This window comes from Drosophila nasuta, chromosome X (genome assembly GCF_023558535.2).
Source record: "Drosophila nasuta strain 15112-1781.00 chromosome X, ASM2355853v1, whole genome shotgun sequence".
NCBI lineage: Eukaryota > Metazoa > Arthropoda > Insecta > Diptera > Drosophilidae > Drosophila > Drosophila nasuta.
The window spans coordinates 27,366,773-27,389,142 of NC_083459.1; the positions used below are offsets into that span (position 1 = coordinate 27,366,773).

At 35.5% G+C, this 22,370-nt stretch overlaps 1 protein-coding gene across 1 annotated transcript in view; it reads left to right on the forward strand.

Annotated features, from left to right (window-relative positions):
- Positions 1 to 22,370, forward strand: part of LOC132796536 (neurobeachin) — a 124,646-nt gene that overhangs the window by 24,758 nt on the left and 77,518 nt on the right.

Sequence of the window (22,370 nt, forward strand, 5' to 3'; positions counted from 1 at the left end):
CGCCCACTCCTGCTCTTGCAAATCAATAATAACAAAAGTAATATTAAGGCTAGACGTGCGAATTTTGGTGTATACAATAATAATAGTGTTGTTTGTGATTCCTGAAAATTTGGTTTCGATCAGATAAAAATTGTTTAACTTATTAAAGAAATAGTTTTGTATGGGCAAAAACGCCTTCTATGTATGTATTGTATGCATGCGTATACGTATGTATGTACATATATACATGCTCGCCTCAATATTTGTATGTGTATGCAAGAGACACTGCACTATGGTCCAGGAGACCACTTTTTGTGGCATTTATTAATAACTCCTGAACTAGATAAGATTTTTAAATGCGGTTTTTTTTTATTTTAACTAAGGAAGGTCCTTAGAATAAATTTGGAAAAGTAGGCGTGTCCACGGCTACGAGAAATATTTTTTTTTTTAAGAAACATTTTTTTTCATATGCGGATGATTTAAAAAATTAAGAATTGTATTAACTCTGATCTAGATTTGTGGTGTTATTCCAATAAATTTTCATTATTTTAACTTCTGATCATAAACAATAGAGTTTTTTGCTGGCTTAAAGAAATTGCTCTTTGACATACGCTCCATATTATTAAAAGGTTAAGACACAATAGAAAATCATTTTTTTGTTAAGCGTTTACCTCTAATTAAAATATATTTATTGATTATAAGGCTATATATAGCTGTAAAATCAAAATTATTATAATTTTCAGGATTATCATGCTCAGCAAAACTAAATACATTCTCTGCGGTCGCCTTACGTAGCCAAAAATCTTCTCGCCAACTCTTAAATTCCACTTGGCATGTTTAATTTCATTTGCTTTACTGTATAGAGTTCCCATTCAAGATCGCTAATATCAGCAGAGCCATATTTTGCTCATTGAAACCGAATTAAGATGTCTAACATTTCATACAATTTGTTGTACGATTTGACCAATCTTTTCCATTTTTATTAGGTAAAATTGTTGTTTACGTACTCACATCAATTACTACCTATAGCCATTCCATAATACTTAACAAAAAAAACAGCTTTGCATTTTTTTCTCAACATTAATTTTCATATAACCTTTAACTCTGCATTTTTGCAATTGAGGTTATGTTCTAAAAACGCAAATTAAAAAAATTGTGGTCATTTGTGGATGTGGAGACTATATACAATCGATCAAGAATTAATTTATCTACGACACACAATACGTTTCAAGGTCAAATGAGGTCGAAAGACACTTTGTTCAGCTTCTGGAAAATGAGACTTAAGTGCAAATTTGCACTTGCTTGAAGACAAACTTTTACACATCACTACTAAGACATCACAACGACTTGAGACATTTCACATTACAAAACACGTAGTACAAACCCCAATTATTTGAATTCATCACAAATTTTAATCAGATTAATGTTTTATTTGAAATTATTGAATATTGAAAACTACATGTCAAAATGCACTTTTCTACTGCACGTGCTTTTGTTGACGAACAGCTTACTTTAACAGCTGATTTCTCGAAAGTGGCGCCATCTATGCAAATTTTTGGTATGCAACATTGATAGTCAGTCTGTTTTTTGTAGAATGCGATCAAAACTTTGATGATATATTAACTTTTAAAAAATGTATTAATGCCAAGTAAAGTAGTCGGCTGGACCATAGTGCACTGCGATAGCTCTATTGGGCAAGCATATTAGTGTTGTGGTAGTCGGGGGACTCGGGTTCGAGCCCGCTCGGGGTACAAACTTTTTTTTTAATCGTATTTACAACAATTATAAATAAAACTTGTGGATTTTATTAAAGAAATATTTTGTATGAGCAAAACCGCCTGCTATGTATGTATTGTATGTATGCGTATATGTATATACATGCTCGTATGTACAGAAGGTTCATAAGCAATGCGATAGCTCAGGTGGTAGAGTGGAAGCCGAGCATGTTTTGGTACCCTGGTTCGAACCCGCTCGAAGTACAAACTTTTTTTTTTTTCGAGTTCAAATCCCGACCGAAAATACATGCATATTTATTTTTAATATTTTGATATTATTATCGTAATATTTTGCTTTTATTCAAAATGGGTAGCGAGTATTTCACAGTCGAGCACACTCGACTGTAGCTTTCTTACTTGTTTAATTCCCTTTCAAGTTTACTGACAGAAGTAAGAACTAATCGCGCATTGATATTTAATGATTTACAAATTTTTACATTTAAATATTCAAAAAAGTTTGAACTTTAAAACTTTGTTTTTTACATTTTAAGTGGCTCTAGGCTCTTTAGATTCGAATCTCGACTAGTCAGGACACAAGCCTATAACTCCTTTTCAACCTACCTCAATTTCAAAATGCTATTTAATTCGACTGACATTCGCCGACTGGATAGTGTAATCGGTAGAGAGTCTCTTCTGCTCTCTCTATCAAAATAACTATATTCAGTTGTGGGTTCGAATCCCACTGCGGGCATGGTTGTTGTGTCTGTCTCTCTACACTAATAAATTGTCTTTCGTCTGAACATCTCACTTTGTATTTGTCCATATATATGTGTTCAAATAACTGTGTCGATCGTTTCTCGTTGTCTGCAAATAAGTGTCTCTCTCAATGAAACAACCGTTTCTATTTGCTCTTCAATGACATCGCTCGAGTTACAGTCCAGTCCAGTGACATTTGCGAAAATTCTGGAAGATGTTAGAAATACTTACGAGAACAGAATAAGACTGACTTTTTTGTCAGTGACAATTTATTACACAAAAAATACGAAGAAATGAAATGAGCGTTTTTTTGTGAACATAAAACATTAATTATTAATGGGAAAAAAAAAAATATTTTATTCAAAAAATTGCCAATTGTTTTCTACACATTTTGACCACCTTTCTGGCAATTTGTGGATACCACGCCAATAAAATTGTTCGTCTTTTAAAGCAAACCAACCAAAAACACCCAATTTTCGACCTCCTCGGTTATCGCTAATTTTTTGCCATTTGCTTATCACAAACATTTTTTTTTGCTTTGCAATTGATTTCGGTTTTCAAAAGTTACGCAACTAATGCCGAAACTTTTCCCAGTTTAAGTTCATCAATTTAATGCGTCTCTTGCTCAACTATTATTATTATTATTTCTACTTTTTGTTCAACTCTTCGCTTCACTCTCTCATTCGTATTCAAAGCACTTTCGTGTGACACTTTGTTTGCACTCATATACGCTTCATTTTGAGTCCTGGCACCTGCTTGTCAAATATTTTCACGCGCTTCGAGTTAACCAAAAATATGTGTGTATGCAAAGCGTCGCAATTGTTGTGACAACTTTTTAAATAACTTGAGTAATTTTTCAAAAAGTTACACCGAGTTGTTCTTTTTTGTATTTTCCTACTCTCTTAATTCACTGTGTGTGACATTTATGCTGTGTACACAGCTGTTGTTGTTAGTGCTAAACAAAACTAAATGAAGCAACAACAACAACAATAACAAGGACAGCGACAAGTCAACAAAAGCCAAAGCAATTTGCCAAACTATCCAGAGAGAAAGAGAGAAAGAGAAAGAGAGAGGGAGAGAGGAGTCAACGAAAGGCGGCTAAATTGAAAGCACGATAGAGTGCTAAAGAGAAACTGCTGCGAGTTAGTAAGAAAGTTATGCCAATTCATTAATTAGCCAGCCAGTGGTCACGCACACACACACAGACAGAGAGAGAGACAGAGAGAGAGACAGAGAGAGAGAGAGAGAGAGAGTCGCTGTCTTGTAAACTTGAGTGTGTAACTTGATACGCTTTGCTTACTTAATAAAAGGCGCTCTTCAACAGCAAGTTGTTGTTGTTCCAGTGACAGAGGCATATTCCATATTCAATACACACACACACACACACACACACACACAACAATAACAACAAGAATAAGTTGAGTTCTTTCCCTTCTCTAAGCGACCCGCGCTCTCTTCTCAAGTTTCGCTCGTTTATTTGATTAGTGAGTGGGTGACTCCGTGTGTATGTGTGTGTGTGTGTGTGTGTGTGTGTGTGTGTGATTGAGTAAAGTTTCAGCAGCAAATATGGCAAACAATTTCACAAAGTGGCCAAGCCAAAAGTTTCGTCATCTGCAATTGCCATCGTCGACGTATTAGCTAATCGTTGACTTTAACCGCAGACGAAGGAACAACAGCAGCTGTTGCCCGCCCCAATAAGTATGCTATATAATTTGTGAGCATTCTTTTTGCGGTGCACGTCCTTGGCCACCTAATTAGCCAGCACACACACACACACACACACACATGAGCTGCTAGTTGAGTGTAATTTTGTTGCGACTTCACCTTTAACTCAATTCACAATCGCATTTCAACTGTGAAAATACATTTGGCTTTTCCCAGCGCATTCAATTAGTCAATTTGTATGTGTGTGTGTGTGTGTGTGTGTCTCGATTTGTGTGTGTGTGTGTGTGTGTGGGTGCGTATTCATTTAGCAAATTTACTTTGTTTGCGCTTCAGTGAGTTGAATGCAAAAGGCACTCGCAGTGCCTTCGTCTCTATCTCTCCCTCTCTCTCTCTCTCTCTGTCGCGCTCTCTCTCGCTCTCTGGCTCTGCAATTAACTCGTGATATCGCCCAAACCACATTCCACAAAGTCAGTTTTGTCCTTTTGCGTGTGGCATGTCATTAGCATTCATTCATTTCATGTGATATGCGTTAGATCATTGAGTGTGGCATTTGGCAAAATTATAATACACAATCTATATGGAAATAACGCAGCATTAGATGACCATAATGTTGCTTATTATGCAGATGCTGACCTCCTCTCTCTCCTCTCTCTCTTTCGCACATAAATTATGCTCGCTTCGCTCTCTCTCTCTGTAGTTGGTGTCAGTTCATTTGCAAAGCTGCCAATTGCAATTGGCCGAAATCATTTCAACTACGATTAGCAATTGCAATTGTAATTTGACAGTCATAAACAGAGAAATGGCATAAATTGCATCAAATATTTATATATTTATTATACTTAGCATTTATTCGAATTATTATCCAACTGCCAATCATCCAAATTGTGTTTACCTCTAACATTAATTTAATACTTCGAAATTATTGCAAACTAATTGCATTAATCCTTGGCTTTAGCTTTGCTGCATTAACTGATTAATGTTGCTGTTTTTTTTTTTTTCGTGTGGCACATTCATTGAAATTCACTTTATATAATTGCACATTGAAATATTTGCAAAAAGACCCAAACAAAAAAAAAAGAAATGCAAAACTAAATTCATGAAATAGTTCATTAAATATTAACAAAACAACAAAGGAGGCTGAATATTTGATTACATTGAATTTAATTATATTCAATTATATTTTTGTTTAATACAAAAAAAAGTTAAATGCAGCAGAAATTCTAGACTACAATGCTTTCTTTTGTGTGACTAATATTTTATACTCAGCTGAGTGAATTCCTGAGTGAAATGAATAACTAAAATGAATGAAATTATTGAAATTGTTATTTGCATTTTCATACCCGCCACCAATAAGATAATGTGGTATTATATCAATATACCAAATATACTAAATATGGTATATTTTGAATTCCGTACTATATCAATATATGTATCAAATATATCAATATACCTAATATGGTATACTTTAAATGCAGTACTATATCAATATACTAAATATGGTATATTTCGAATTTCGTACTGCATTAATATACTACATTTGGTATATTTTGAATGTCACAATGTATCAATATACCAAATATGGTATACTTTAAATACAGTACTATATCAATATACTAAATATGGTATATTTTGAATGAAGTACTTTTACAATATACCATATGAAATGAATAAATGAAAAAGTTATTGAAATTGTTATTTGCATTTTTATACCCGCCAACAATAAGATAATTTAGTTTTATATCAATATACCAAATATACTAAATATGGTATATTTTGAATTTCGTACTGCATTAATATACTACATTTGGTATATTTTGAATGTCACAATGTATCAATATACCAAATATGGTATACTTTAAATACAGTACTATATCAATATACTAAATATGGTATATTTTGAATGTCGTAATATATCAATATACCAAATATGGTATACTTTAAATACAGTACTATATCAATATACTAAATATGATATGTTTTGAATTTTGTACTACATCAATATACTAAATATGGTATATTTGGAATTTCGTACTGCATTAATATACTACATTTGGTATATTTTGAATGTCGCAATGTATCAATATACCAAATATGGTATACTTTAAATTCAGTACTATACCAATATACTAAATATGGTATTTTTTGAAGGTCGTAATATATCAATATACCAAATATGGTATACTTTAAATACAGTACTATATCAATATACTAAATATGATATGTTTTGAATTTTGTACTACATCAATATACCAAATATGGTATATTTAGAATGTCGCAATGTATCAATATACTTTAAATGTAGTACCATATCAATATACAAAATATGGTATATTTTGAATGAAGTACTTTTACAATATACCATATGTAACCTTTGGTATATTTTAGTATTTATGCAATATCACTATCGGGTATCTCACAGTCGAGTGTAGCTTACTTAGTTGCTTTTTTTTAATAAAATAATAATCAAAATATCTGTAAATTAAAGCTTCAATGCTTTAATGATATTTTAATTTAATTTTACTTACACAAAAAAAATGCAAATACAAATTTCAATAAAATGCTTACGTTCCTTAACTAATTAACATATGTTTACTAATCATATTTTAACAATCTTAAATTCTAGTTAACATTAAATAACTCATTTCAGGCTGTTATACTTTTTGTTTTACTCACGCTACTTTTCATTGTTAAACTTTGCGTTTCAATAGCTCAGCTTTTCTAGAATGCAATTTTTAGCATTATCAGCGTTGCCAGATCTATTGCAGCGCCATTGTGGCAACCTCTTCTGCACTGATTGACCCACAAGATAAGGAGAAGGAGTATTGAACGAGAGAAGGGGAAGAGGGCAAAGCCTTTCACAGCTCGCAGCAAAGTACTCGACTTGAGGCGAGCGATAAGCCAAAGAGAGAGAGAGAGAAAAGAGGTTTGGGGACAACTTCGTCTTAGAGACTCCAACAGTCGCTTAATCTGGCAACGCCATCGTTTCCGCTTCTATGCATTGCGTCTTATCTAAAGCACACATCGCACACGGACACACACACACACGCATACAAGTGAAGCGTAAGAAGAAAAGTTGGCGACGCCTTTTTGGGGTTTTTCTAGATTTTCTTTAGCACTTTTTTTTGTTGTTGTTTTTGTTGTTCCTGTTGCTGGCTTTTCATTAAAAGTGTGCGCCTATCTCGACGAGCAGATCTTTTGGCTATGAGTTCAACTGCCCCCCCACACACATTCTCCCCTTCTCCCTCTCTCTCCCTCTCACTATCTCCCTCTCTCTAGATGACTTTTGTTACCTTTGTCTAAAGTGGCAAAATTGTCGAGTTTTGCAGAAATTTTATTGCTGAAAGGTGCTAAAATGAAAAGTGCTGATGATGTTGCTGCTAGAAAGTGTGCAAGTGAGATGGAGCATGGATGTTGTTTTCCGCAGTCTGGCAACGCTGCTCTGCGTTTCCGGTATACCATACTCTTCAATCTGTCGTCTGGCGACGTCTTTCTTTAATTATTTAAATTAAAAATTGCCACAAACTTTGTGCCGAGAGTTCGTTTGACTCGTCGTAGCCACTTGGCACAGTTTTCAATCTCCTGCCATCTTTTTTTAACGCTGCAACAGCCACAACAACAACAACAACAGCAACAACAACAGCAACTACAACAACAACTGACGCGTTTAATTAAGCAAAGTGGCTGGCCAAGTTTCTGCTGGGCTTTTGGCTTTGCTTTTGCCTTGAGTTGGCTTTCGTTGCTGCTGCTTCGCCTTCAACATTAGCTTCAGCTTTTGGCTTTTGGTTTTGCATTGCTTTTGGTTTCGCCTCCTCTTTTTAACCGCTTCACTTCGCTCCCTATCTCTCTCTCTCTCTCTCTCTATCTCTCTCCACTCTTCACATTTCTGTCGCATTCTTTTGCTCTGACAGCATTTTTGCTAATTTTGTCTAATTTTGCTAAAGTGACGGCCCAGGTCGTTGGCTTTTATGAGTGCACACACCGACACACACACAAACACACACACACACAGACAGCATACCTGCCACAACTATCTAGCTATCTCTCTCTCTCTCTCTCTCTCTCGTTTTTGCTGTCTGCAAATATTTAATTTCTTTGGCTCTGTCTTTTGTCTCAACTACTTCGTGAGACATAAAGCAACTACAACCGGAAAACTGTAGCAAGGCGGCATGCGGCATGCGGCATGTGGCAACAACGAGTTCTAAAAGCATGCAACAAATTGCAAAAACAAACAAAAAAAAAAAGATGTAAAAGAGTTTCAGCAAAAACACATTGCACTTTTTACTGCGCATTAAGTTTCGGCATTTTCGTGTCACGAAGAAAAAAACATAAAGAATAAAGTGGAAGCATAAAAATTGACGCATTTTCCTTCTTTTTTTTTGCAACTGCAACTCGAAAGAGTGACAGAAATTAAAGCATGGCTAATGAAATTAAATGCACTCGTGAGTCACGCGTGTCACGCGGACTTAAATGATGCGAAATAAGTGCAAAATTTAGCAATAACTTAAGAGTATTTACTTTGAGTTGTAAATGCATAATTAGCTAGAACAATTTTGAGGGGAGAAAGTCAATAAGAGCTTCAGAATTGGAATAAATTACTAATAAAAGCACATTTAAAGAGAATAATTAATGCTAGGATTTTTAAGAAATTCTTGATTTAAATTTCTAAATAATGAATAAATGCAAATGTTAAGAGATTTGTATAACTTTTTGTGGTACAAAAAGAATAGAGAACATGTAAAACTGCAATGAAAGCAAAACAAAACGAAAACCGATATTAAAATATAACAAATAAATATTCAGAAAAAATACTAAGAATAAACCACATGTATACTGAATATACTTACGAAATGGAAACACAAAGTATTCAATTCAATTAATAAATCATTAATTATTGAATAAAAATACTGAAAAAATACTAAGAATAAACCACATGCTATATTTTTGGTATACTGAATATACTTAAGAAATGGAAACACAAAGTATTCAAATCAATTAATAAATCATTAATCAGTGAATAGAAATACTGAAAAAATACTAAGAATATACCTCATGTTATATTCAGTATATCGAATATACTAAATAAAAGTAAAACACAATATTTAATTTCATTATTAAATTAGACCAATAAAATATACTAAAAATATACTAAGAATATGGTATGGTATATTTGTTATATCGAATATACTAAATAAATGTATTTAATATTAATATGTATATTTAGTACATTGAACATTTCAAATTAATATACCGAAAAAATACTCGGTATATTTGGTAAATTAATATACCAAAAAAATGTTAATTTATAGCGAAATGTATATTTGGTATATCTATATACCATTACAGTACAAAATATACCATAGGGTCCAAAGCATACAATTTCTAAGTTACCTGAATCTGCCTATTACAATCTTATTAATATACTAAAAAAAATACTCATATCTATTAAAATGTATATTTAGTATATTGAAAATGCCGAATTAATATACCGAAAAAATACTCAGGTGTAACGTAATGTATAGTACGGTATATTGAAAAATCTACATTTATAGCGAAATGTACTTTTGGTATATCGATATACTGCTACAGTACAAAATATACCATAGAGTGCAAAGTATACTCTGAATCTGCCTATTACAAGCATTTCTTTTTGCTATACAGTTATAATACACTTCGATCCTAGTTTTCTACTCTCCACTCGTTAAGTCTTTAATTATCAACATATGGAAATGAAGTGATTAAATTGAAGTTAAAAATCAAAATCAATCTCTTGAAGTCTAATCGAAATTGGAATTCTTTCGAAGCTGCATCAATATTCAACGCCTTCACTTTTCTTCACGTTTCGAGCTGTTGAGGCAGTAACAAAGAAGTCGAGGCGGGTCAACAATGTAAAAATCCCATTTAAGGCGCAAGACATGCGTTCAATTTGTAGCAGATTCGAAGTTTGTGGATGGTGAGGGGTGGATGAAGTGTCATATTAATATCCTGTCGCTTAATGCGGACTTGATTGCATTGCCATTTGGCCATTTGGCCCTTCTTTGGTCGTTCTTTGACCAAGTCGTCGTTGCCATCGTCGTTGTCTGCTCGCTCTTTGGCCTCGTTGATTTATTGCCCGAGTGCAAGTTGCGTTTAGAGCTGCATCATTCAAAGTCTTTGGCATTCTTGCGACCTGTCTCGCATTTTCATTACTTTTATACTTTAGTTTTCCTCTCTTTTTTTTTTGTCTCCATTTTCTTAATTTCACTTCCTTGCCTCCTGATGTCCTCATTTCTGATTTCTGAGTGTGTGCGTGTGTGCGTGTGTAGTTCCAGAAGGTTGCCCTTTTGTGCAGATTGAAAAGCGCAGTCAAGCAGTGTCACCTTCCACGCCCACCGCCCCACGCCCCACGCCCACCTTGCTTGCTGCGCATTTCGAAATTGAACAGCGGTTGAAATATATGTATATACATGACATTATTCGTATACCCTAGAAGTGCATAAAGCGCATCAAGTTTCTCAACTTGTTTGTTGCCTTCTGTGAGCAACTTAAATTGTTGTATATTCGTGGACTATCTTTTGATTACTTAATTTCATTAATTTCCATGGCAAACTTTATTTTCATTACTGTAATAAATTTTAAGTTCGAGTTCTTTTGATTGAGGGATAATACTCTAACTTATAATAATTTGTATTATCTGGAAAACGAGAGAATTTTAATCCATTTGAACAAATGTTATCGGTTGGCATTAATCAAATATCACTTATGATCAATTGACAAACATCAATAAATGGAGAAAGTTTTTAGTTTTTTGGATAATAGTTAAATGATGAGTACTTTAATAAAACTCGGCAAAATCTAGAGCTTAAGGAGATAGATAATATGTAGATAGATAATAGAAGAGTAGACTAAATTACGAAATATATGTATGTATATGTTCGCGGCATATTTTTGGCATATCTTCGGCATATTTTTGGCATATTTTTGGTATATTCTGGTATATTTTGGAATATTTTGGTATATTTTGGTATATTTTTGATATATTTGTGGTATATTGTAATAATAACGCACTGTTTTGATTTCATTCAATATTTATTTTGAAATGGATTTTATGGTAACCTTTAATATTTATTATCTACATCTTGATATAAACAAACTGTCATATGGTATTATTTATTATAAGTATTATCTATTTGTTATAGTCCATCTAGTATTACATGTTAAATTTAATTAAATATTTTACTATTCCTTATAAATTTCGATTACTGTTTGTATACTTGATCACGCATACGCATAGTGCGCCCATCGAAAGCTATCGATGGCTATGTAAACAATGAATTTTTTACATGGTATCTCTTGGGTCGCGGGGGAATTTTTAGCTTGATTTCCGCTCCCTTGGCTGCTTGGCAAGCTTCAGCTTCAGCTTTAGCTTCGGCTTCGTCAAGCGAAGTCTCGACAATCTCGAGCCAAGTGCAGACGCTAGTCATTGCTCGGCTATAAATCTGCCACCTTTTGCCATCCCTCGCTCCCTTCGTTCCCTTCGCTGAGTGTCGCCATTTTTGTTATACGTTTTTAAATCATATTTAACGCTCAATTATTGACGCTCAAAGTCGACGTCAGCAGACAATGACAAACTAATGGTCGCTCCCCTCGGCATCAGATTGGAGTGGAGGGTGGAGGGGGTAGGGGGGGAGGCTTGTAGGCTCTGCCATTTTGCACTTAATACTCGTAACTCGACGCATCCCGTTTTTCGGCCAGAGACGCTTCGCTCTGCTGTGCTCAAATGACAATTTGTAAAGCTTTCAATGAAGACGAAGAGTCGCAAGCCTACAAAATGATGGCAGGACCTCTCTGTGTGTGTGTGTGTATGTATGTGTGTGTGGCAGACACACAAATGACAGCCACTTTGTGGGGCAGCACACGCGCCAAGCAGAAGCTTGGGTGATGATGATGAAGGCAAAGTTGAAGAGATGGGGAAGAGACGTCGTCTTCTTACTTCGTAATCAATCACTCAATCAATCAGCAAATAATGTGCATTGAAAATTTTTTAAGTGTCCATAATGTTTGCCGCACTCGCAAACTGCGGAGGCGTGTGGCATGCGGCATGTGGCATGTGGCATCATGGCTTTCCCTCTCCCTGCAAAATAATATTTGTCAGTCAGAGAGAGAGAGAGAGAGAGAGAGAGAGAGAGCTAAGTAATTGTGTGTGCGACAGAGTGTCAGGGATTTACTATAGACTTTTCTGCCTTATTGCCTTGTCATTGTCTCTAAGAGGCAGAAATAAAGGGAGAGGGAGGTGGAGAGGTGGAAAGTTGGCGGGGGATTAAAGTGCCTGGTGACTGGTCACTTGTTTCGCAAAATGAAACAACGAATCCGTTTTCAGGGGTCAATTATTTTATGCTGTCGAGATTATGGCAAGTTTTTGTAATAGATTGCAAGTTCAAATTGGATTGGATTGGAGCACACAAAAAAGCCATAGAAAAGCAGCAAGAAATGAAGATACAGAGAGAGAGAGAGAGAGAGAGAGAGAGAGAGAGAGAGAGAGAGAGAGAGAGAGAGAGAGAGAGAGAGAGGGAGAAACAGTGAGAGATTAGAGCGGCGAAAATGTGGGCGAGCGGCTTAGAGCCAAATGCTTGGGCGTTGGGATTTAAGATTTTAAACTGGAATTTATAAGCGAACTGCGGAAATTGATTAAATAATTGAAGAGCGAGCTATGGGCAGCTTTAGAAACTATACTCTAAAACATTCCTTTAACTAATGGCAAATATAAGAAAACTAATTTTATTAAAGTGCAATCTATATTTTAATTTAATTCATTTCGAAAATTGCTTTAAAATATGGATAGAAATGTTTATTTGAACGTATGCAGTACTATTCAATATACGATACATAGCCTTTGCCAAATTGTAGTATTTTTGGTATATTTTTGGTATATTTTTGGTATATTTTTGGTATATTTTGGTATATTTTTGGTATATTTTTGGTATATTTTTTGGTATATTTCATTCAATATTTATTTTGAAATGGATTTTATGCTAACCTTTAATATTTATGAAAATGTAAAGCAGCATAATATTACGTATACGTATTTCTTTACACAGATAAATTTCGTTACCATTTCTAGATTTGTTTTCAAACAAAACTGAATTCGATCAAATATATGAAGATACACTTTTTTTTGTTTTTGGATATGTTTCAAAACTCAAGCACAATATTACGTATACGTATTTCTTTACACAGATAAATTTTGTTGGTTATTCTAAATTTATGTTGAAACAAAAGTGAGTGCAACTTTTAGTTAGTAGTATTTATTATTAAATGTAATATGAAGATACATTTTTTCCATTATTTGCTTCAAAATTCAAGCACAATATTACGTATACGTATCTCCTAAACGGAAATTGCTTTAACAAACATATAAATATTTAGATGTATTTGTTGCAAGCAGTTTCAATAAATTGTTCTTTTCGCTTAAACGGAAATAATGGAGCAATGCAGCTGCGCCTAAGATAAACAGTTTCGAGTAGATTATTCAGCTGTTTCTCTCTCTGTCTCTTTCTCTCTCTCTGTCTCTTGTTCTCTCTGGCAAAAGTTGGCAAATAAAAGTATTTGCTTTTCTGTTTATATGCTTTTTTTTTCAATTTTGTTTTTATTTGTATTTATACTGGCATTTGCAATCCGTCGCTGTCTTTGCTACAGTTACACATTTCCATGGCAATTTCCACATCTATTTCCCGTTTTTTTTTTTCTTTTTCTATTTTTTATTTCTTTCTCGTGGCAAACTTTGGTTTGCATTGCGGCGAGTGTCTCAATGAGTTTCGACGAGGGAGTTCTTATTTAATGGCTGATGCCATATTTGATTTATTTTTTCTATTTTCAATGACCATGCACATTCGAGATCTCTCTCTCTCTCTCTCTCTCTCTCTCACTCTCTCTCTCTCTCACTCTCTTTCTGTCTCGTATCTATTTAGCTCTGTCGTGGAGGGCTTTCATTTTATGCTTAGCGTGTTGCAAAACTTCGATGATTAACTTTTTCGATTAACTCAAAACTCAAAACAGACACCACACACACACACCTACACACTCGCACACACACACACACACACACAGAGCCACATGCGCTGGAAAGTATGCAATGGGAAAAATAGCAAAATAAACAAGCAACAACAAGAGCGACTGCAAACTGAAAACTTTTTCAGAGCGATAAACAATTTTCAACGTTTTTCTGCGCCACGCCTCCCCGCGCTCTCTCCTCTCTCCCATCTCTTTACCACCCGTTTCCCACTCTGTCTCTCTCTTTTTTTTTTAGTCTTGTATTTTTTGATAGCATAAATTTATTTTAATGTTTATGCTTAACAATTCCCACTCCGTTTTCCCTCCTCTTCCCCCTCCACTTCCTCCGCTTTCTCTCCTCTCTGCTTTTGGCACACTCAATCAGCTTTTGGCCTAGCCAAAGTTTTGGATGCGCCTTTTTCTCTGGAGAGGAAGAGAGAGAGAGAGAGAGAGAGAGCCAAAAAACTTTGCATATTGATAAGGCATAGCAAAGCGCACAGATAAAATGCGAGTAGATTAAAGACGAGCCGAGGCTTCATCACAAGGCAACAAAATATCCTCTCCCCTTCCCCCCCTTCCCCCCTCCCCTGACGCACACTTGATTGAAATCCCTTTGGCAGACCAAATGGCAAAGCTTGAATTGTAGTAGAAGAATCTCTGATTGATGTCTGTCAGTCAGGAATCCTTTTATCATTTTACCACACAAGCGTGGGCGTGCCCCCCTCCCACCCCTCTTCCACATATGTCTCTCCCCCATTCTCTGTCTCTTTGTGTATGTGTGTAATAATTATGGGGCATGCTAAGCCAGCGGCAATTGTTTGCGATGATAAATGATGGACAGACCAGAGCATGAGAATAGCAAAGTAGAGAATGGGAGAGACAGAGGTGGAGGGGGCGTGGTCGTAGGCGTACACATGGAATGACCATGAAATTCATTAAGCTCAGGTCTATGTTATGTTTTATTTTTCGGTTTGGACTTGGGTGCGAGTTTAACGCTGGACAGGTCATCTAATGGCGCTCCGCCAGAGTCATCAATAATGCGGCAGCCAAGAAAATTTTGAAAACGTCTGAGAAAATGTCTAATGAGGGCAACACGCAAACACTACTCAAAGGAGCAGCATATGCGAGTGAGATTGTGAGAGAGAGAGAGAGAGAGAGAGAGAGAGAGAGAGAGAGAGAGAGAGAGAGAGAGAGAGAGAGAGAAAGAGACTTGGAACAGCGTAAAAAACAATAAAAAGTTCCACAGCGAAAATTTCCCCAACGAGCAATTTGCAAAAGTGCGTGAGTGTGTGTGTGTGTGTGTGTGTGTGTGTAAATAAGAAGCAGCCAAAGTAGAGAGAAGGTAGTGGCAAAAGAAAAAGTAAAAGAAAGAAAAGAAATTGAGTAAAGTGTTTGAGCGAAGAGCATTTGCAAATAAGCGACGATGAAAGAAAAGCCCACAGAAAAAAAAAGAGTGAAAAAAATAGGCAACAAGAAGTGGAGGACAAGGTGGAGGAGCAGAAGGGAGAGGAGGAAGGGGGAGGGGCAAGGGAAGCCTGGGGAATGCGTTTACTTTTCAAAAACTGTTTTAAAAGCTTAACCACGAAAAACTGCGAATATTCCCTAATGACGAGCACTTCCGAAAAGAAATGCCACAAAAGCCGAGATGAAATGCCCCCCGAAAATAGCGAAAGAGACAGAGCGAGAACGCGAGAGAGATAGAGAGAGGTGTAGTGGGTGCTGCGATGAGTCGCTGTGGGAACTGGTGGAAAAACTGGTAACCGACAATGATAAAGCGCCATGATAAAGCAGTCGAGGCATTAGCATTGGGCATGCCACAATATGAAGCAAAGCATTTCACATACGCAAACATGCCACATGAGCGACAGAGAGAGTGGGAGAAAGTGTTGAGGAGCAAGTGGCAAGTTGATTGCTGCAGATAACACACACACACACACACACACACACAGCAAAAGGATGTCGAAATGGGAAATGGGCCAGAGATTTTGCCTTTTTATTTTTTTGGTTTCGTTTCGTTTGTTTGCATTTTATTTTCTTTGCCCCGCTGTTGTTCTTGTTGTTGTTCGTGTGCATTTGAATTCGGAATACGGAAATTTCAACTCCTCGTGGGAGTAGTTAGTCATGGCGATCATTGTTTCAGTTTCACTTGTGTCTGTGCCTGTGTGCCCCCTACAAAACCAATCGGGAATTTCTCTCTGCTGACGTGCTGTCGAAACAAATGCAATCCAAATGAAGCCAACACTTTCTTGCTCACAAGTTTAGGCATTGTTCTCAGGGTATTCCCAAGTCGCATAGGCACCGCAATCATTTGAGTGGAATTGGTATTTTAATAAGTTTCTTTGTTCATCTTGTAGTGTGAAAGGGTCTTTGTAAGTCAATACTTTCATAAAAATTCATCACTTCCAACGTTAGCTTTCTTACTTTATTATGTTAAATTCTTAATGAATGCTGCACTTAACCTTGTAATGTGTGAAAGGGTCTTTTTAAGTCAATACACAGCAAATATTTTTATATTATTTCTTATTATGGTGTGAAATTCTTAATCAACGTGAAATACTCGACGAACTTTATATTGACTAATTTTGTCCTTCACTTTTCAATGTGTTAAAGGGTCTTCTCAAGTCAATACTCAGCTTAGATTTTCATAGGCATGCACTTTAATCGATTTATTAAATTGTGTGAATTTCTTGATTAGCTTTATATCAATTATTTTTGTACTTTAATTCAATACTCAGCATAGATTTTCATATTATTACACTTCATTGTGTGAAATTCTTGATCAAAGTGAAATACTTGATGAACTTTATATCAATCAATGTTGTAACTCACCTTTTAATGTGTAAAAGGGTCTTAACAAGTCAATACTCAGCATAGATTTTCATATTATTGCACTTCATTGTGTGAAATTCTTGATCAAATTGAAATACTTGATGAGCTTTATATCAATCAATGTTGTAACTCACCTTTTAATGTGTAAAAGGGTTCTAACAAGTCAATACTCAGCATAGATTTTCTTATTATTGCACTTCATTGTATGAAATTCTTGATCAAAATGAAATACTGCATGAACTTTATATCAATCAATGTTGTAACTCACCTTTTAATGTGTAAAAGGGTCTTAACAAGTCAATACTCATCATCGATTTTCATATTATTGCACTTGATTGTGTGAAATTCTTGATCAAAGTGAAATACTGGATGAGCTTTATATCAATCAATGTTGTAACTCACCTTTTAATCTGTAAAAGGGTCTTAACAAGTCAATACTCTGCATCGATTTTCATAAACATTCACTTAAAGCGATTTATTATATACTTCATTGTGTCACAGTGCCTCAGTCTTCCCCCTCTCTCTCTCTCTATCTCTTTCTCTTTCTCTCATTTCATTTCACTCCCTCTCTCCATCCACCGCAAACTACACACATCTTTGACAATGGCGTCGACGTAATTTGAGTCGAGTTCGACACCTGCAAAATGAAATTGAATTACAAGAATAATGCGAGCAACTTGCACAAAAGTAAAAAAGCAGCGGCAACAAGCTTCAATGAGAAAAGTCAAATAGAATAAAAGCTACAAAGGCAATGGCCTCTGCCTTCTCCCCTTTCCCACTCTTTCTCTCTCTCTCTCTCTCGCTGAGACTGCGAGTGTAAAGTGTAATTTTTACACCTTCACGCTAAATTTTCAGCTGGCAGCCCCTTGACGACAACCGGGCTCCTCTGTTGCTTCTGTCCATGCCCCTTTTGCTCCATGCTGCCTGCCACACACCGTGTGGCATACAAAACGTTGCCACTTGAGAACTTTTAGTGCGTCTCAATGCGCATTTTAAATAAAATAGAAATTCAATTTACTTTAAATAAGCGCAAAGCGACAGAAACACAGAAGGAAACAAGCGAAAGCAAACTCAAACACTCTCAGGACAAAAGCGTTGGCAAGATGGCACGATTGGGTGGGGAAGGGGGAGGAGGGGAGGGGAACACTGCGAGACGAGGTGACAAGCAGCAGTGAAACGTCAGCGACAGCTTCTCTGTCCAACGAAGGAGACAACAGCAGAAAAAAAAAAATAAAAAATAAAATGAAATGAAATAAAAGCGAAGAAATGTGCGAAAAAAAAAACACGAAGCGAGAGAGAAAAAACCTTTTTTAAATGAACTCAAAATTGACTAAATGTGCTAGGAAAAGGTGCGTGATGATTGCGAGAGGGGGCGAAGGAGGAGGGAGGGATGGGAAAACTCGCTGGGGAATTGCAAGAACCCAAGCTGGAATATAATTAAGCGGCGTTTAGGAACCAACTTGCCTTAATTGTTTGCCGTGAAGGCTAAAAACTTTCCGCAAAGTTTAATTTAAATATGAATAAGAACAGTTCTCTCTCTCTCTCTCTCTCTCTCTCTCTTTCTGGCATTCTCATTTCATGAAACTCATTTTATTTAAATTTTTTATTGTATTTACACATTTTTTGCGTCTGTATTTTCAATTTGGTTGAACTGTTGTTTGTCATTTGAAATTGATTCACGAAATTGCAAGACATTTAAACTTTGGCAAACTAACGGGCATTGTTTGCATGAGCTTTGGGAATAACAAAGGTAGCTGCGCGAAAGTTGTATAACAGTTTTTAACAATACCATTAAAGACATCAAAAATAAATTAATTGCAGTGGTATAACAGTTTTTAAGAATGGTGTATTACAAGCATGAAATAATTAATTAATTTGTATACAACTTGTATAACACTTTTATGACACTTGTATGCCAGTTGTATAGCACTTTGACAAAAGCAGTATAATTGTTGCAAAGATTCTGTATGTTAGTTTTTAAGAAGTAATATATTAATGTGGGTGGTATAGCAGTTGTATAACAAATGTATAACAGTTTATGGCAAACAGTATAGTTGTTGCACAATAGTTGTATAACAGTTTTGTAGCATTTGTTTGATAACAGGTGCATAATGTATAACAGTTCTAGTAATCTATATAAATGAAAGGAAGGCAGCATGAAATACCAAATATTGCGATTATTAATGTGGGTGGTATAACAGTTGTATAACAAATGTATAACAGTTTATGGCAAACAGTATAGTTGTTGCACAATAGTTGTATAACAGTTTTGTAGCATTTGTTTGATAACAGGTGCATAATGTATAACAGTTCTAGTAATCTATATAAATGAAAGGAAGGCAGCATGAAATACCAAATATTGCGCTTATTAATGTGGGTGGTATAACAGTTGTATAAGAAATGTATAACAGTTTATGGCAAACAGTATAGTTGTTGCACAATAGTTGTATAACAGTTTTGTAGCATTTGTTTGATAATAGGTGCATATTGACTGTATAACAGTTCTAGTAATCAATATAAATGAAGCATGAAATACCAAATATTGCGCTTATTAATGTGGGTAGTATAACAGTTGTGTAAGAAATGTATAACAGCTTATGGCAAACAGTATAGTTGTTGCAGAATAGTTGTATAACAGTTTTGTAGCATTTGTTTGATAACAGGTGCATAATGTATAACAGTTCTAGTAATCTATATAAATGAAAGGAAGGCAGCATGAAATACCAAATATTGCGCTTATTAATGTGGGTGGTATAACAGTTGTATAACAAATGTATAACAGTTTATGGCAAACAGTATAGTTGTTGCACAATAGTTGTATAACAGTTTTGTAGCATTTGTTTGATTACAGGTGCATAATGTATAACAGTTCTAGTAATCTATATAAATAAAAGAAAACCAGCATTTAAGACCATCTAATGCGCTTTAAGCACGCGCCAACACTTTTAATAAAGTATTTTAAAGCACTTAAAGCCGAACGAGTTGATCTGCAAACCAAGCATAGTCCATTGTTGAAGCAGCTGCTTGATGCGGCTGTGGCTTTGATTTCGCTGCAAAATCAGGTGATAAGAAATCACAGGCCCACAATGGGTTTTGCACAGCGGCACAGGAGCCGGGGAGCTTTAGCCCCAAAAGGATGATGAAAGGCGGTGAGGCGGGCGGAGTTGGGGGCAACCACAGCAGCCACTAGGCTGTGGTTGTGGCAACCCGAAGCAGCAGAGGCAGAGGCGGAGGCAGAGGCAAAGGCTGTGGATTTAAGGCCGCATAATTATAAAGCTGTCCATAACAAACAGCTCAAGTGCAGTCAGCCCCAAAGAATCAAGGCAGATAGTGGGAGTGCGAGAAAGAGATGGAAATAGAGAGAGAGAAAAAGAGAGGGAGAGAAACTGCGAAGGATTCTTATTAAGAGGAAAGGGATGTGACTGGCGCCCAGCTGGCGGACGCCAGCCAAAATGTTGGTAAGCCCCCCAACAAAAAGCAAGAAGAAAAAAAAAACAGCAAAATACAGACAGAGAGTGGGAAAGGGAATGGGAGTGAAGGAGAGAAGGAGAGAAGGAGAGGAAGACAGACGCCAAAACACTTGTAACACTTGTGCGCTAAAGTTGGCTCTAATCAATTTATTGAATTTATTTTGCTGATTTTATTAAAGCGCGCAAAAAGCATAAAATGAATTGACACAAAATCCGCCAAAGACGATTCCAACAAAGTGGCCAACGGGAAGGGGAAATATTATATAACACGCACACACACAACAAGCGGGACAACAACGAATTCGATTGCCGATTCAATTGCCTGTCAAATAAAAAGAAGATGGCGAGGCGAGTGTGGTAAATGTGTTTTGCTCCGTCTGTCGTAATTAAGTTAGAACCTTTCTTCACTTTTACTACTCCGATTGAGTTTTATACGCCTGCTATGTGACATTTCGCTACTTGTTGTGAAAGGAGCGCTGATTGCGTTGCCAGGATATGGACTGGACCCCCTTTTGTCAGACGGACAGACAGACAGATAGACGAAATGCGTAGGCCTATGAGTACTTAGCTTAAGCTCGACAATGTTTCGAGGCAACAAAATGATTATCAGCCAGCCAGAGCAAGAGATAATCCCATCCCCAATCTCAGTCGCTGTCAGCATCTGGGCATCTCTTTAAATTTAAATTCGATTCTCAACTTGAAAAGTTGAAAACCTGAACCCGAAGCACAAATTAATATCAATTGTCACGCATGAATGTCTAAATAAATAGCATGCAATTATTATCAAACGATTTATCACGAACTGTGCTTTGTGCTTTTTAACTAATTTAATGACCTGCTGATAATCCTTTGTGTGCATTTTGAAGTCAACAACTGTGCAAGCGATAAACATACACAGTTTTGTATGCACAATAAATGTCAAATAACAAATTAACTGCAATGTAAACACACAATATTTATTGAGAGCCAATCAAAAATATGTACAAATTTTTATACCCGCTAACCATAGGGTAGAAAGGTATTACGACTTTGTGACTGCAGGAAATGAAATTTATTAATAACTATATTAGTATTTGTGATTTCTTTAAATTTGAATCCGATCAGATACAAATTGTAGAAATCACTTTGTATGGGAAAAAAACGCCTACATACTACGAGTCTTTGTTATTTTGGCTGATAATTTGGTATATCTTATATTCTATGGTATATTTTGAACTTGTACTAAAATATACATTTGGTATAGTATCGAAATACCAAATTATCAGTATATTATTATATTTGGTATGTCGATACCATACCAAATAAGTGTATTTACCTTAAGTGTATTTTTGTCTTCGGAATATTATATGGTATAATGTGTATTTATGCTAAAATATACTGAAGGCTATATTTAGTAAATCTATAATATACCAAGTATACACTTAATTACATTTTAGTAGTTTTCGGTATATTATATAGTATGTATGGCATATTTTCTACTGATACTGATACTAATACTAATATACTGAAGTGAATAAAATAATACCATTACAATATACCAAATATATCGAGAATATGCCAAGTGTCACCTTCAGTATATTTTACTATTTTAGTATTAGCACTATTATATGCCAAATCTAGACTTTAGTATATTTTAGTATGTCTTCGGTATATTAATTTGGTATATTTTTATTTTAGTATTAGGACTACTATCGATATACCAAATATAGACTTCAGTAGATTTTAGTATGTCTTCGGTATATTAATTTGGTATATTTTTATTTTAGTATTAGGACTACTATCGATATACCAAATATAGATTTCAGTAGATTTTAGTATGTCTTCGGTATATTAATTTGGTATATTTTTATTTTAGTATTAGGACTACTATCGATATACCAAATATAGATTTCAGTAGATTTTAGTATGTCTTCGGTATATTAATTTGGTA